Source organism: Bactrocera latifrons, unplaced genomic scaffold (genome assembly GCF_001853355.1).
Source record: "Bactrocera latifrons isolate USDA-ARS-PBARC rearing strain unplaced genomic scaffold, ASM185335v1 scaffold_118, whole genome shotgun sequence".
Classification (NCBI taxonomy): Eukaryota; Metazoa; Arthropoda; class Insecta; order Diptera; family Tephritidae; genus Bactrocera; species Bactrocera latifrons.
The window spans coordinates 878,544-893,308 of NW_017534608.1; positions in this window are offsets into that span (position 1 = coordinate 878,544).

Sequence of the window (14,765 nt, forward strand, 5' to 3'; positions counted from 1 at the left end):
AAATAGAGCCATGTCCGTGTGTCTGTCCGTCTGTACATCTGTATGTATATACGCGAACTAGTCCTTCAGTGTTTAAGATACCGATCTGCAATTTTGCACAAAACTTCTCTTCCAAAAAGCTGCTCATTTATCGGAACCGTCGATATCAAAGCAATTAACATACAGCTGTCATACGAACTTAACGATCGGAATCAAGGAATGTTTTGTATTTGTGAAGCTTATAATAGCTTCTTAGCAGCAGATATAAAAATTGAAAACATGCATTACTCACGTGAAAAATATTATTTCAGAAAGAACAACAGAATAGATTTTTTTCCAATAATCAAAACCACACATCTTCCTTTTGTAAAAATAATTAATAACGGACAATATGCGGACATCCATTTTTTTTTTAAATTTTAGTCATTATTTTGATTGTGACGAAGACCTTTCGTTTCATAAAGACGCTGCAAAAGTAGACCGATAGAGACAGCAAAGGTCGCCATAATTTTCTTCGCTCTGTTGACATTTATCTTCAGCAAAGTTTGCAATTTCATCATGGAGAGATATACGATCCAACATCGGATCCGAATTATGTGAATTTATAACCGAAGTTCGGAGTCAGTGGTTACAACTTCAAAAGCGCTATGTCCAATTTATGATCATCATCATCGAATTTTGCGAAAATGTTTGGCCTATATTCTTAGAAGATCAAATTGACGCAAGAATCGAAAACTCATTTTAAGCGTTGGGGTTCATTTCTGGCTCAATGGCTTCGTCAATAAGCGAAATATAAGTTATTGGTCAGACAGCAATCCTCTCCATGAGTCACCATGGTTTGTTGCGGTTTATGAGCCGGCGGCGTCATTGGGTGCCGGTTCGGTGATGATCAAGACCGGCACGTTACAATGAATGGGAATCGCCACCGCTTAATGATAGAGACTTGAACATTATTTCATTATTTGGTTCCAACAGGATGGCGCCACAAGCAACCCTGCGAATGCCACAAGCGATTCATTGAAAACCAAGTTTGGTGAACCTGTTATCTCAAAAAATGGCCTAGTCAATTGACTGACTCGCTTGTGCGGTTTGACGCCGTTAGACTGTTTCCTATTTATGTACGTGATGTATATTGTTTAACTTAAAATTACTGCAGTATCGGCCGATTTTTGCTTGAAAACCGTCGAAAATTTGGTTCAGCATCTGGATTTCTGCAAGTGCGTCTGTGATAGCCATGCAAAAGAAATCGAGTTCCCTTCCCAGTTTCACAGCAATAATGAATTTCATTGATATCTCAAAACGATTTTGTTTTATTTATAAAAACCTTTCATAATTGATGGTAATAAGATCCACTCGTCTCCACTAGGTTCATATTTCCTTCAGACTCAATATGGTGTATTCTATTAACAGTAAAGTAATTATCTCTGACTATAACTTTGGCTCGCTTATTGAAACGAAAATTTTCGTATTTTATACAAGATAAATTGGTGAAAGAACTAATAATTCAGACTATTCTAAGAAGATAAAGGTCATTGCCATTAGCAGTTCATTATAAATATTGGCTTATACTAATTGAGTATACTGTTGTAGTACCTACTTATCCGTAATCCAATTAATTGTAAACAATAAAAATATAAAATTGTATAAACAACTGCCAAACACATCCATTATACAGCAAGCCAATACTTGGAGAACCACCCAATGCTATTATGCCTATTCTTCCAACTAGACTTGTCGCGTAATACTATAATCATAAATTCACCTTTCAAAATAAAATACTAACTGACTATTATGAAAAGTTCTTAATTTGCGGCAAAGTTCACAGATACTACTTTCAACTTACAAAGAATATGCTTGAAACAGTTTTAATAACATTTATGCACAAAATTAAAGTCAAAAGAAATTGAAAAACTAAAGCATAAGGCAACAAGTGTGGCCGCATCCCAAAATCATACGATTTTATTTAAAAATAGCTGGATGTCATTTCCAATTTTAAAAGTGTGGATTAATTGTTTCAGCGAATTTATTCAAGAGCAACATCTTGTTTTTTTGTTAAGCAGAAAATTAGCATAAAAGAAAAATATTAAAATAATTTTGAGATATATATTTATACAATTTTATTTTGCGCTTCAATTATTTTTCGCGTTTCGCAAATTCAACATATTCGCAAAGAAATTAGAAAATTGTGCACTTGAAATTTATGCCAAACGCTAGACTTTCAACTGGTCGCTTTGGAAAGCACACAAACAACAACATAAAATAAATCAAAATATAAATTGAATGAGTCGCTGAGCGCCATAGAAATCCGTTATTTCAGAAATATCATCGCAGCAACAAATCACATATGACAAATAATTCTTTTGTCGAAAATAGCTCAACTACGAACCCACGCAAATCGCAAATACGCAGGCAAGCGCACACATCGCCAAACAAATGGAAAAGTTCAAGCAAACAACTAGTGTGCTGGTGTATGTGGGAATGTGTAGATGGCAGTTTTATAAAACCCACCTGAGCAATATTTTTCTTTCATAATTTTTATTTCTTGCGCTGCCGCTGAATCTTAGCGCGTATACCTACCGACATACATACATACATGCATACAAATATACATACCCATTTGTATGAGCTTCTAAGTAGAAGTTGTAGCCAAAACATTGTTATTCAAATCATGCCTTTTTTGGTGCAATCGAGTTTGCTACCAATAAATTTTATGAAAAGTCATATTTTCTAATTTTGAATTTCTTATTACCTGTACGCTCGGCAATTACCAAATTCGTCGCGAACGACTAAACGACACCGCAAACAATGCCAGCGTTAACACGCCAACGGACAAACGGCAGCCAGACAAAGCGAGCGCGCTAGATGGCGAGCCAACACGCGTCCGATATATGCAAATCGTTTATTGAATACTCGAAAAATCAGAACGCCTTGCCGGTCCAACTGTGGCACGAAATGAAAATAATAAGAAACGCTGAAATAAAATGAATTTTCAAATATGGTGACACGTTTTGCCTACGACATTCTTGACGTGAGCCGTGCCAGCGACAGAGTCAAGGCCGCGTCCATGCTCAAGCTGAAGCCGGTTTGCAGCCAACCACCGGCGGTCGGTGATCGGCCAGCTGCTTGTTGCTCCAGCGTTACTTCTGTTGTTCAAAACGAAATTTTTGACGCGATCTGGCTAGATTTGTTGCAATATAAAAAGAACACAATTGGTGAATTCATAAATTGTGCACCTGAAGAGAGCAAAATGCAGGAGCGTCATTTGAATATTCCTCAAATTAATATACATATGTAACAGCAAAACTTTTTTCATTGAACTTTTGAAAATGTTTAGTTTTCAAATGATACTTCTATTTGCAGGCAAGTCGAATCGATGAAGAGCGTCACCAGGGGAAAGATTGAACTGATCCGAATATTTTTGGATTTTTCAATATTTCATTCAAATGGTTATCTGCAAGCCACATATCGGTTAAGTCACCGGTCAGTTAAACAACAGCGCTAGCAAACATTTCTGTTAAAGTTTCTAGGAGTTTCTTAAGGCATAATTGACAATTCTAACTAAAACTCTAGCGTACTTTTTATCGTTCATCCCTCTCTTGAGCAAGGGCCTCAAGCCAAAAAATTTAAAAGCAGCCTTTTTGAAAATTTTAAATGCTGAAAATGTATAATAAATATATCCACTTCCTACTAATGTCTTTGAGAAGGGATTCCATCACAAGTTATTTAATATTTGATATATTAAAATTCGGAAGATTAGTGTTAAGTTGTTTTTTTTTTTAAAACGGTTACCAACTACTTACAAATCTTTACAAATAAGTTGCTAAAATTAATTAAAAGATGAGGTTAGGTCTGGCTGATCAAAAGTCGCACATGTACTACTATATGTTGTCCAATGTGAGGCCATAGAAAAGAAGAACACCTGTGTTCGAACTATAAATTAGTAAAACGCTTAGTAGCCAATACAAATTTGCACAGGCGTTTAATTTCCATTTCCGTCAGGTCGTTGGGATGTCTGAAGGTATACGGTCCCAGGTGCTCAAATCTGGACCTCCCAAATGCAGAACAGTCAAGAAGGAAGTGTTAAGTTGTTTCTCCCTCTTCCAACTTCTTCCATACAACTTCTGCAGATGGCGTCTGGTGGGAGTCCTAGCCTTATTGCGTGAGAGAGGCTAGCCCTACTGATGGCAAAGATATCATAACATCGCCTTGATCGATCTTGGGCCAAAGGGATTTAGGTTGTCTTCTCTTGCTAGCTTAACAACTTTACAGTTTCCTACGACTCCGCTGGGGCGTGGGGCTATTCGCAACGAGGTTAGGCACTTTTTGACCAGCCCTGAACGCATTGCTAATAAGTTCAAGGCTAATATGAGCCACTCTACTACCTGAATGAATGGTCATTTCTTTGAAGGAGGCTGTACACTGGGGCAGTAAATCTATTGCTATCTTTAACCCATCCATGAAGCAGCTCACTGCCCTTCCAAAGCTTTCTTCGCACTCACAGCTACCTCGCCGTTATATGGGTAGAGAAGGAGATGCCAGAATTCGGTTTAACGACTCCATGATCCTAGCGATTTCGTTGCCATACATCTTTCGCGATGTCCACGGACAATATGTGGAGGATGGCTTTAAGTGCCATGGTTGGAGGGACCTTAGTGCACCACACATGCTGCTGAGTGCCGCCCGTTGAATGCTCTCGAGTTTCTTTGCAAGTCCTTTTTAGAGTCCTCCACCACAATTAATTAAAATATTGGTTTCAAATGAAAGACATCTGGCGACACTTCGCTTTTTATTGTTGTTAAAGACATCTAGATAAACTTTGTGCTTTATTTTTGTTAAACAGAAGAAAAGTTCGCAGAAACTTTGGAAGTCGCACATGCAGCCTTATCAAAATGCTAAAGGCAGCCGAAACATTTGAAAGCAAGGAAATTGGGAACATATAAACTGAAGCCACGCTTGAACGCTTAAAAAAGAAGTAGTAGGATTGTGAGTAGTATTGAAACATGTATCAATTATGACAATCCTAAACGCATTAAATCAAATGTGAAATCTGTCCAACAGTCCAAATTAACTAAAAAGCCAAATATCCATGACATCAAGATGGTATTTTATCTTTGATGGGATTAACATCTAAAACAGGGTGTAGCTATTGATGAGGAACGTCACTGATAGCTCATCAAATTGAAATGAGCTATTTCTGAGAAAAACGCCCTAAATATGCAACTAACTAGAATCGAGCCAAGAAAGACTATTTGGAAAACAGCGACTGCGAAGTTTTGTTTCTCACACCTCATAGCAGAGATTTTGCCTCTTCTTTCTACTCATTGTTCCGGTCAGTACAGAGAGAAAAAACTTTCAAATTTTGGAAAAAAACGCACTAATAAAAATAAGGAATGCACTGAGGCTGATTTTAGTAAAATAAGTGAACAATTCTTAATTTAATAGATGATATAATTAGATTATTTCTAACGATGTGGAGGCTTTATGCAATCTCTAAATTTGCTGATAATTTCGATGACTTCTCTATACAATGCCTACGGCATACCAAACTTTTCCGCAGACAACACAATCTTATAATAAAAACCACTGCATTCCATTCGAATACAATGTTAACAATTATAATAGATCCCCTCTCCTAAACGAGTACATACTTACATAATGCAACGGCGATTACAGCACCACACTTTTACTTTATTTCACTTCAATGGTTTATTTTCCGCACTTCTGTTTGTATACAAATATTGGTATTTTAGTCCGTACGACTCCAGCAGCATCGTGTTTACGGCATTATGGTGTAACTCCGTGCACATTTGTACAAACAATATGCTTGTGTTTGAGTGCGGAATGTGTGCTTGTAGCCGCGTATAATTTTATTAATACATCTGCACTGCAGAACCTGAAATTTTATGACTTCTTTTATGAACCCGTGGCCCGTGCATGCGAAGAGTGGTGTTCAGCCGCGTGGGTGTGTGTCTGTGTGTGCTCTAGCGTTGACCCACATTGCACAGTTGCACTAACGAGAAAGTCGAGTTGAGTAATCAAGTAAGTAATAAGCAAGTATATAACCTTTTTACAGACATACATATATGTATGTTTAGCGTACAAACTTGCAAGTGCTTCTTGGCCGATTAGTGTTTTAATTCTAACAAAAGAATGTTCTGAAATAACCGAATTTTATTACGGGATTCCACATCTAACACACATCGGGGTCGTGGAATCAGCGAAACCTAATGCCATGCTGATAGATCTTTACACAATTTCATTTTCGCTTTATTTATATGGCACACTAATGTTTTAAGAGCAGCAATTAAGCAAAAGCAAAAATAAAAAAAGAGCAAAAAACGCCTAGCAACCGGCCGAATTTGATTGTGTGGAATATAAATGAATTAATGAAATAGCGCGACGCGTCATAAACGCCCACATTGCAGTTGCAAGCGCGCACAAGAGCACACACATATGCTATATCCATACATAGATGTATACATATACACATACATCTATGTCTGTTTGTGTGGCTAAGCGCATGCTTTCATTCCCCCCGTTGTCAAGTTGGCGGCAATAAATTAATTATGCTTGTAATAATTTCTGATTTTAATTTGCTCATTTTAACGGTTGATGTGTTTTAATTTGCGCTGCTGTGACTTTTAAAGCGCAACAACAACAACAAATCAAGCGGCATCGAAATATTTGTGCACTCTTCGTATATACATATGTAGGTGCGCTTTGGCATGTGTGCGTGTGTGTGTGTGTGGGCGTGTGCTCATCGGATCGATTGGCTCGGGCAGCGATCAGCGCCGGCATCATCCTGTGCTTTATGAAGACACCAATGAAATTATTTTGATGGCCATCAGACACATTAAATAAAGCAAAGTCAGCGCAGCATACAAATGTGTGGATATGTAGACACGTATGAGTGGCCCCCAAACGAGCGGAGCGACCACAAAATCGGCAGAACGATGAAGATTCAAACATTTAGATATGCATAAAAATGGATTTTGCTTATTTATATTTGTACAGGGTGTTCCGAATACAGGTTTATTTCTTAAATTTACATGAAAGAGAAAAATTTTAAATATTTCTGAGAGATAGAGAGAGCGAGAAATCCAGATAAGCACTTTTTTAATAAGCTGATAGCCATTTGTGTTTCTAACTCAGGAAGTAGCTCTTGGGAAATCATTCAACATCACAGATATGATTGGTTGCGTTTAGTCCGGATTTTGTTACGGCGTCATCTTGCTGTAGCCAATGACAGGAGATATTCTTAATTAAAAAATATCAACATTCGCACATAACCCGTTTTCTCTGAGGTTGCATTGGCTGCTCTCCGCTCTTCGATCACTTACGATTTTGCCAGCAACGCTAGTTAGATGTCGTGATGGAACCTATTCATCTGAAATAATGACTCTTTAAACCAAATAGTTTTCGCTTTGGAGCTGGTCCAAGACGCTAATTTACGATTACTTGGTCTTGGGCATACTGCGGCAGAATTTACATATAGACAAAGTGTATCATTTTCTTTCAAAAGATCGATTGAACTCGGTAGAGGGCGTTCCTAGCTAGTGGACGAGCATCAGGTCAGTTGTATCCGAGCACTTGGAGAATCAGGACAAACACGTGTTTCTGTGAGTAGTCCAAACCCGAAAATGTAAATGTTCGTTAGAGATGATGTACGCGATTAAATTCTGTGTGAACTCGGTAAATGTGCGACAGAGACGTTTGTTATGAGGTCGTAAAGTGAACGAATCCAAAATGAAAACAATACTCATTGCTTTTATGACATTGAAAGCATCGTCCGCACGAATTTGCTCCATCTGCACAAACCGCCAACGTCAAGTTACACGTAAAAGTCCTCAAGAGACCCAAACGAGGGATTAATCGAGTTCGATAAGACTTCGCAGCCGATTGGAAGTTGCGCCGCGACAACATCTCGCCTCACATTGCCATTCTACCAAACCAAGGCCGGTATCGCTTCCCCAGACGCCCTACAGCTCAGATGTGGCCCAAACCCCAAACCGAACATACGCCCCCCCCCCCCCCCCCCCCCCCCCCCCCCCCCCCCCCCCCCCCCCCCCCCCCCCCCCCCCCCCCCCCCCCCCCCCCCCCCCCCCCCCCCCCCCCTGCAGATTGGTAACAGATCAAAGCTGTGTAACGCAGCATACACATTCCATTTAAATGTGGACTGACATTCCTCACCAGCACAGCCCGACCATTATCACATGTGCTCGCCTCAGTGCAACTCATCTGCACGCCTCATTGCTTAAATGCTCTGTCGGCTCATCAACGCGCAAAATTTACGATCAGCGCCAGCATTCAGCCGTCAGTCGTCAGCAGGAGGAGCCCTACGGCAATTACTGCGACGATGACTGTATGCGGCGGTTGAGTGTGTGCTGGTGGGTGCTTTGCGCGCTTTCGGCGACAACTCGACCGAAGATGCTATAAATTCTTTAAGCTGCACTGTCAAATCCATCTGTCGATGCGCCTGTCCATCAGCTTGCCACAACACGACCCGCCAATTGTTTGTTTGCCTTCCCCTGCGTCACTTCATCTCGCATATATCTATGTGTGTGGATATACTTCAAAATCTATAGAAATGTAAATTTTTGCTGCTGTGCAACTGAGACTTTATGGCTGTGCGCGCTCTCTCAGCGTCTCCTGGCCGCGCCACTGTCGTTGCGATTGTTTCGAATGGCAAAGGTGTTTCGTTCAATCTGCTGGGTAATCCATAATAGTGTCTGTATGCTCTCCCCCGCCGCCTTATCCGTTATTAATATGCACCCTGGAGTCAGCTGTGTGTGTTTCCAAAGCACATTATTTTTCTATTTCTGCCTTTTGTGGTGTTTATGGTTTGTCACCGGGTATGATCCCAATGGGCATATTTATTTGGATAATTTGTGGCTTCAATGCTCCGAACTCTTGTTTCTATGTGTGTGTCTATGTGTATGTGTGTATGTGTATTAATATAACAACTTTATTGAGGTGATTAATCGATGGCTATTAATTTTCAGGTACCGTTGTTATGTGGATCTATTTACGTATGCATGAACCTTATTAAGCTTAGGGCCAAATACGTTTTTACATTTGTGTGTTGCGGCACACACTTTTGTTGTTTCTTTTTTGTGTGATTTCCAGCGCCTTTCAAGTGGTATTATATTGTGACAACTTCCTTTCCTAMAAATACATGGATATTTGTATGCATATGTGCCAAGTTTGCGCCACCGGAAGTGTTGCACATTTGTTTTGAAACAAGTAAATTAGCTCCAGAGATAAATACCCGAACTCGAACAAAGTTTAAAATAATTTTGTCTTAAATGCCACTGAAAGTTGCCATCCAATAGGCCTAATCAAGTATTCGACCGACTTTTCAAAGTGATCCGAAGAGGTTCGCTGAACTCTCGTACAGGTCATCGTTCCATCGAATGCGGTGTTTAGCATTGCCAATGCGCAAAGGACCCTAAATATTCTTGAAAACCTTTCTCTCGAAAACTTATAACGCTAACTCATCAGACGTCCATGCCTCTGCACCATAAGGCAGGACGGAGATAATGAGTGACTTCTGGAGCTTGGTACAGACAGCACTTTACTTCTCAATTGGCTAATTCGTATAAAGTATCCCCTATTGGAAAGATTTATTCTCCGTTGGATTTCGAGGCTGACGTTTGTTGTTGGTGTTAATGCTGATTCCATCGGCGTACTTCAGCAGCTTTGTATTCTTATAAAAAATTATAAACTCTCTATTTAGCTCTGCAGCTCGAATTATTTTCTCCAAGAGCAGATGAAAGAAGTCGCACGATGGGGGGTCGCCTTGTTTGGTATCATATGTCTCCATCAGGTCCTTCCCGATCCGGAAGGAGCATTTGGTATTGCTCAATGTCAGTTTACAAAGCCGTATTAGTTTTGCGAGGACACTTAATTCGGACATCGCGGCATAAAGACAACTTCTTTTCGTACTGTCAAAAGCAGCTTTGAAATCAACGATGAGGTGTTGCGTGTCGATTCTCTTTTCACGGGTATTTTCCAAAATTTGACGCAGGCTGAATAACTAGTAAGTTGTTCATTGATACACTGATATTGTCCAATCATATTGTTGAGGGTGGGCTTTAATCTCTCACACAGTACGTTCGATAGAACCTTGTATGCGATGTTGATTAGGCTTATTCCATGGTAGGTTGCGCAGTTGTGGGGTTTTTTTTTGGATTGGACAGAGCACACTTAAATTGTAATCGTCGAGTATGCTTTTGTCCGACCAAATTCTACAAAAAAGCTGATGCACACTCCTTATCAGTACTTTGCCGCCGCATTTAAATAGCTCGGCCGACAACCCATCGGCCCAGACGCTTTTTTGTTCCTCATACTCCTAACCGCTATTAGAAAAACTAACTAACTAGACGAAACGAATCTTCTAAGCAAATACTCCTGAGAAAATGCAGCAATAACAGAAGCAGATGCTCACCATAACTTGATTGATGGAAATGACTAAAATAATTGGTGAATTAAATTGGTGCAAGCGAAGACCCGCACCGCGTTGTGGAGCTGAAGTTGAAGTTTGATCTTCATATTTCAATTAGTGTGCGTGACAGCTGTGTGCCTATGACTCCTAAAGTTTGTTTCCTAAAGTGGGTTTTTCAGTTTTGAAGACAGAATAAAGTCACAGGAGGCCAAATCTTGTGAATAACATGGCTCTTGACTCCCGTTTCGTCTTTGGCCTAGAAGTTAGTCTCAACCATGTGAGTATGTATAATTCTCTACCGTAATCGACTTGATGCAATTTACTTTAAAAATTGTTCCCTATAGCCATTCCTATAAAAAATTGACTTGAGCAATCTGCATTATTACTTACACCCACGCATTATTACCATTTCATAAGAATTCACACTGGTCGCACTCCGATCACCAGTGTCTTATTTTAAAGCGATTGAACAACCCGATTCTAATAATAGTCGCATGAGTTTGCTTAGAAATTCGAAAACTTAAGCGCGTCAGCCATTAATTTCACACTTAACCTGATCAAATTGATGCCTAACTGTCGGTGTACACCCATAAGTATTTGTTGTTGTAAACTGTAAAGGGAATATTAAGGTTTCATTTCATCATTAATTTTGCGGCGCTTTTTAGACAAAGCAAAAGCAGAGAAAAGCTCAGCTGCCAAATATATATACACACACACACAAACTAACACCGATCAGCAAGATCAACGGCCCTCGCACTAAACCGCCATGTGGGGGGTACATTGTTTGTTTTAGTTAGCGTCATCTAAACCGCTTATCGCATGAGCACAGTTTATTCATTAAATATATGTATATTAGTGTACGGGTGTGTGTGTCGCTTTATTCTCCATTTTTTCATTAATCTAGAAATAGAGAAATATAAGAGAAGAAAAGAATTTCAATGCGCGCCCACCCAGGTGCCAAATATGGTCCATAGCCGACGACCGCGTCCACCTCACCGCCATGTAGTTTTGTCACTTCGGACATGCGGTGTTAGCCGCGCTCACAGGTCGAAGGTGTTCTGGTGTGAGGGTTAGCACATAATACTTTGCAGCCGAGGAAAGGCGGGGAAACAACAACAACATGTGTTGCGTTAAGAATAATAGATTTTATACTGGCCAGAAGACACGTTGCGACCAACACTTTTAAGCTCGCCATTTATGGTGCCTCACACACACACACACACACACAAGCGCTCAGGTAAGCATATAAGTTTATGGAAATATAGATATAATACTTAATACACATGGCATATCTACAACAACAACTGTTAACTACATTTAGTAGCGGCATAATACACACGCACATTTATGTGTCGGAATTTTCTGGCGCGCCAACGGAACTGTTAAGACTAATTTAGTTGTCACTGAGTGGGCCATAAACGGCAGTATATACACACATACATACATACACATGGGTACATGCCCACATAGCATCTGACCGTGGGGATTGTGGTGACGACGCGGGTTTTGGGTAGTTGCCTACGGCTGTTAGCCGTCTCTGCGGCGGACAGTCTTGCTGTTGTGTGTGTGTCACTTGCATGTGGCCGGTGCAGCGACCTTCTGGCCGCTTTAGAACTTCAGTTCACTGTGCACGTATGGAGTGTGTGTGTATGCGTCATAAATACTCATACTTATTGCTTTGCTTTTGTAGGTTGACTTCATTTTATTAGCTTTCCGTGGACCTCTTTAATGCCCACTTGGCGGCTGCGCGTTGCCACTGACCGCGGCGCATTAAAAAGGTTGACATCTCATTTTATTGGTAAAACATTTAGTTGTTGCATTGTTTTTATGTTTTGGGTTCTCTTTTACTTGCTTATGCAGTGATTGAGATCTCGGCGCGCTCTGGTCTCTACGGACCGTGGCATGACGGCGACTGTATCTTGCATTGGAAGATAAAGCGTTTATTAATTAAACGAAAAGTGTTGCAGTGGAAAACATAAAAATGTTGATGCAACAATATTCTGGCGTCCCCTCCATGTGTGGCATCTTTTTGTGTTTATCTTGTTGTTTTGTAATAGTGCCGTTAAATCAGCGCCGAATGCTGGCGGTAAAATTTATTTCTTTATCTCACCGGCATGACTTTTTGTGGGTATTTCCTTACTCACTCGGAATTCGCTTCGTTCCATGGCGTACCTTACTGCTTACTGAACTCAGTCGGTTTCTTTAACTCTGTTTCGGGTATCCTATTGATAAACTTACCGAACCCTTCGAGTGAAATTGGTTAGCCTTTCCCATGACAGTCGGATCTACGTAACCAGAACGAACCCGAATTTTTATCCGGCCAAGGGCTGTCAACTCGGCATAATTCCGACGCTACAACAACAACTATAACAACTCTTCCGAGATCCGGATAAGTAGTAACCACCATTCTGTCAATGGGGGGTTTCATTTTGTTGACTTTCTTAAGGAATTCGCATTTCCTCTGGATTTAATTCCGTTCTACAAGCTCGTTTACAGTATTTAAATTACGCTGTGTAACAACCAATTCTAAAGAGCTTAGACTGGCATGTCGTTCTTTGCCAATAGTGCTTTCTGACTGATTAATTCTTAATGTAGTTAGATTAAAGCCACAGAGGACAAGGCTATTTAAATATAGGACCATTCTACGTACAATCTACCACTATTTTCAATTACAATTAATATTATTTAGTTCATTTCCAGCCCTCATGTGAGTTCATGCCATCAAACAAACCGTCATCGCACTGGTGACTTGGTTCCCACGCCACGGTTGACAGTCAGCAAGCCGTTGCAAGCCGTTGGAAACCCAAAGCAGAATAACTCTTGCCAACAGGTGCTGCTTCGGACTGAGTATTCAATTGAGAAGGAGAGTCCTCTCTCCACGAACAAAAACCAAACTCTATAAATCACTCATTATTCCCGTCCTGCTATATGGTGTAGAGGCATGGACGATGACAACGCCTGATGAGTCAACGTTACGAGTTGTCGAGAGAAATGTTCTGCGGAAAATGTATGGTTCTTTGCGCGTTGACCACGTCGAATATCGTATTCGATGGGACCATGAGCTATATGAGATATACGACGACATTGACATAGTCCAGAGAATTAAACGCTGCGTCGGAATGGGTGAAAACACGCCAGCTCTGAAAGAATTCGACACAGTACCCGCCGGGAGAAGCAGAGGAAGAGGAAGACCTCCACTCCTTTGGAAAGACCATGTGGAGAACGACCTGGTTTCGCTTAGAACCTCCAATTGGCGCCACATTGCAAAAGGAAGAAACGACTGGTGGTGCAATCCCTGAATGGCTTGAATAACTTGCTGAGAGCCCTAAAAGGCTACGGAGACCACCAGCGATCCACTAATATCTTTTGTCGAAATATTGTGGAACATGTAATTCGAACATTGGAAGAGTCTTCTGGCTGGCAAAAGATGAAAGAGAACTTACATTAATTCTAATTTGGTGAGAAAAGCGACTAATCAAGTGGGTCTTAACTTCTAATAAAGGCAAACGCCATCATTGCCAGATAATTTGAATTATCCTTCAAATACACACATCGAACGCTACTGGAACTTTTGTTGTGGCATAGTTGAGAGTCAGCCGGTTAAAGCAATTAGCAGCAATAACAGCTTTGGTATTACCGTTAGTAATTACATGACAGTGGTGAAATTGGCAATTTGTTGTTGCTGCTTCACTGGTAATCAAATGCAAGCATTGCCCCTCCGGCAGCCCCGCAGATTGCATGCAGTGCAAGGTGTGGAGTGAACCGGACAAATACAAACGCCATGCGAGTCCAATGTGTTCAACTTCAACTTAAACACTTAGCCCACAACACTAAGCAGCAATAACGTTCGTGACAATTGCGGTAGCAGTTGAGGACATCCAGCGCCGGCGTGTCTTTCGCACGCGCTTACCTGCTCCATAAAGCTGGAAACTTTTTAACGAGTACAACAAAATGGCGCGGCGAACATCAATTACTTATGCACTTTACAGGATTTCAATGGTTAAACCGCTAATTAGTCGCACAACTTGGTGCTCGGTGTCCGTTCGCTACGTGCGACCAAAGTTGTCCGCTCGCTCGGGCTGTTTGCTCACTTTATACAGCATGCAATCAAAATTTCAAACTAATTGCATTTTGCACAAATAAAACGACAACCACAGACGGTTCGGATGCCATTCTTGTTCTCCCGTCGTATTGGAACATATGAAGCAGCAGACAATGGCAAATGCTGTCCTGCGGTCACACATTCACATCTAATGGCCTGTTCAGCGGCGACACATGTGACTGGGCGTGCCTGGCCACGTCATACCCGCAGACCAGATTATTTGCTTTTGCAACACATAAT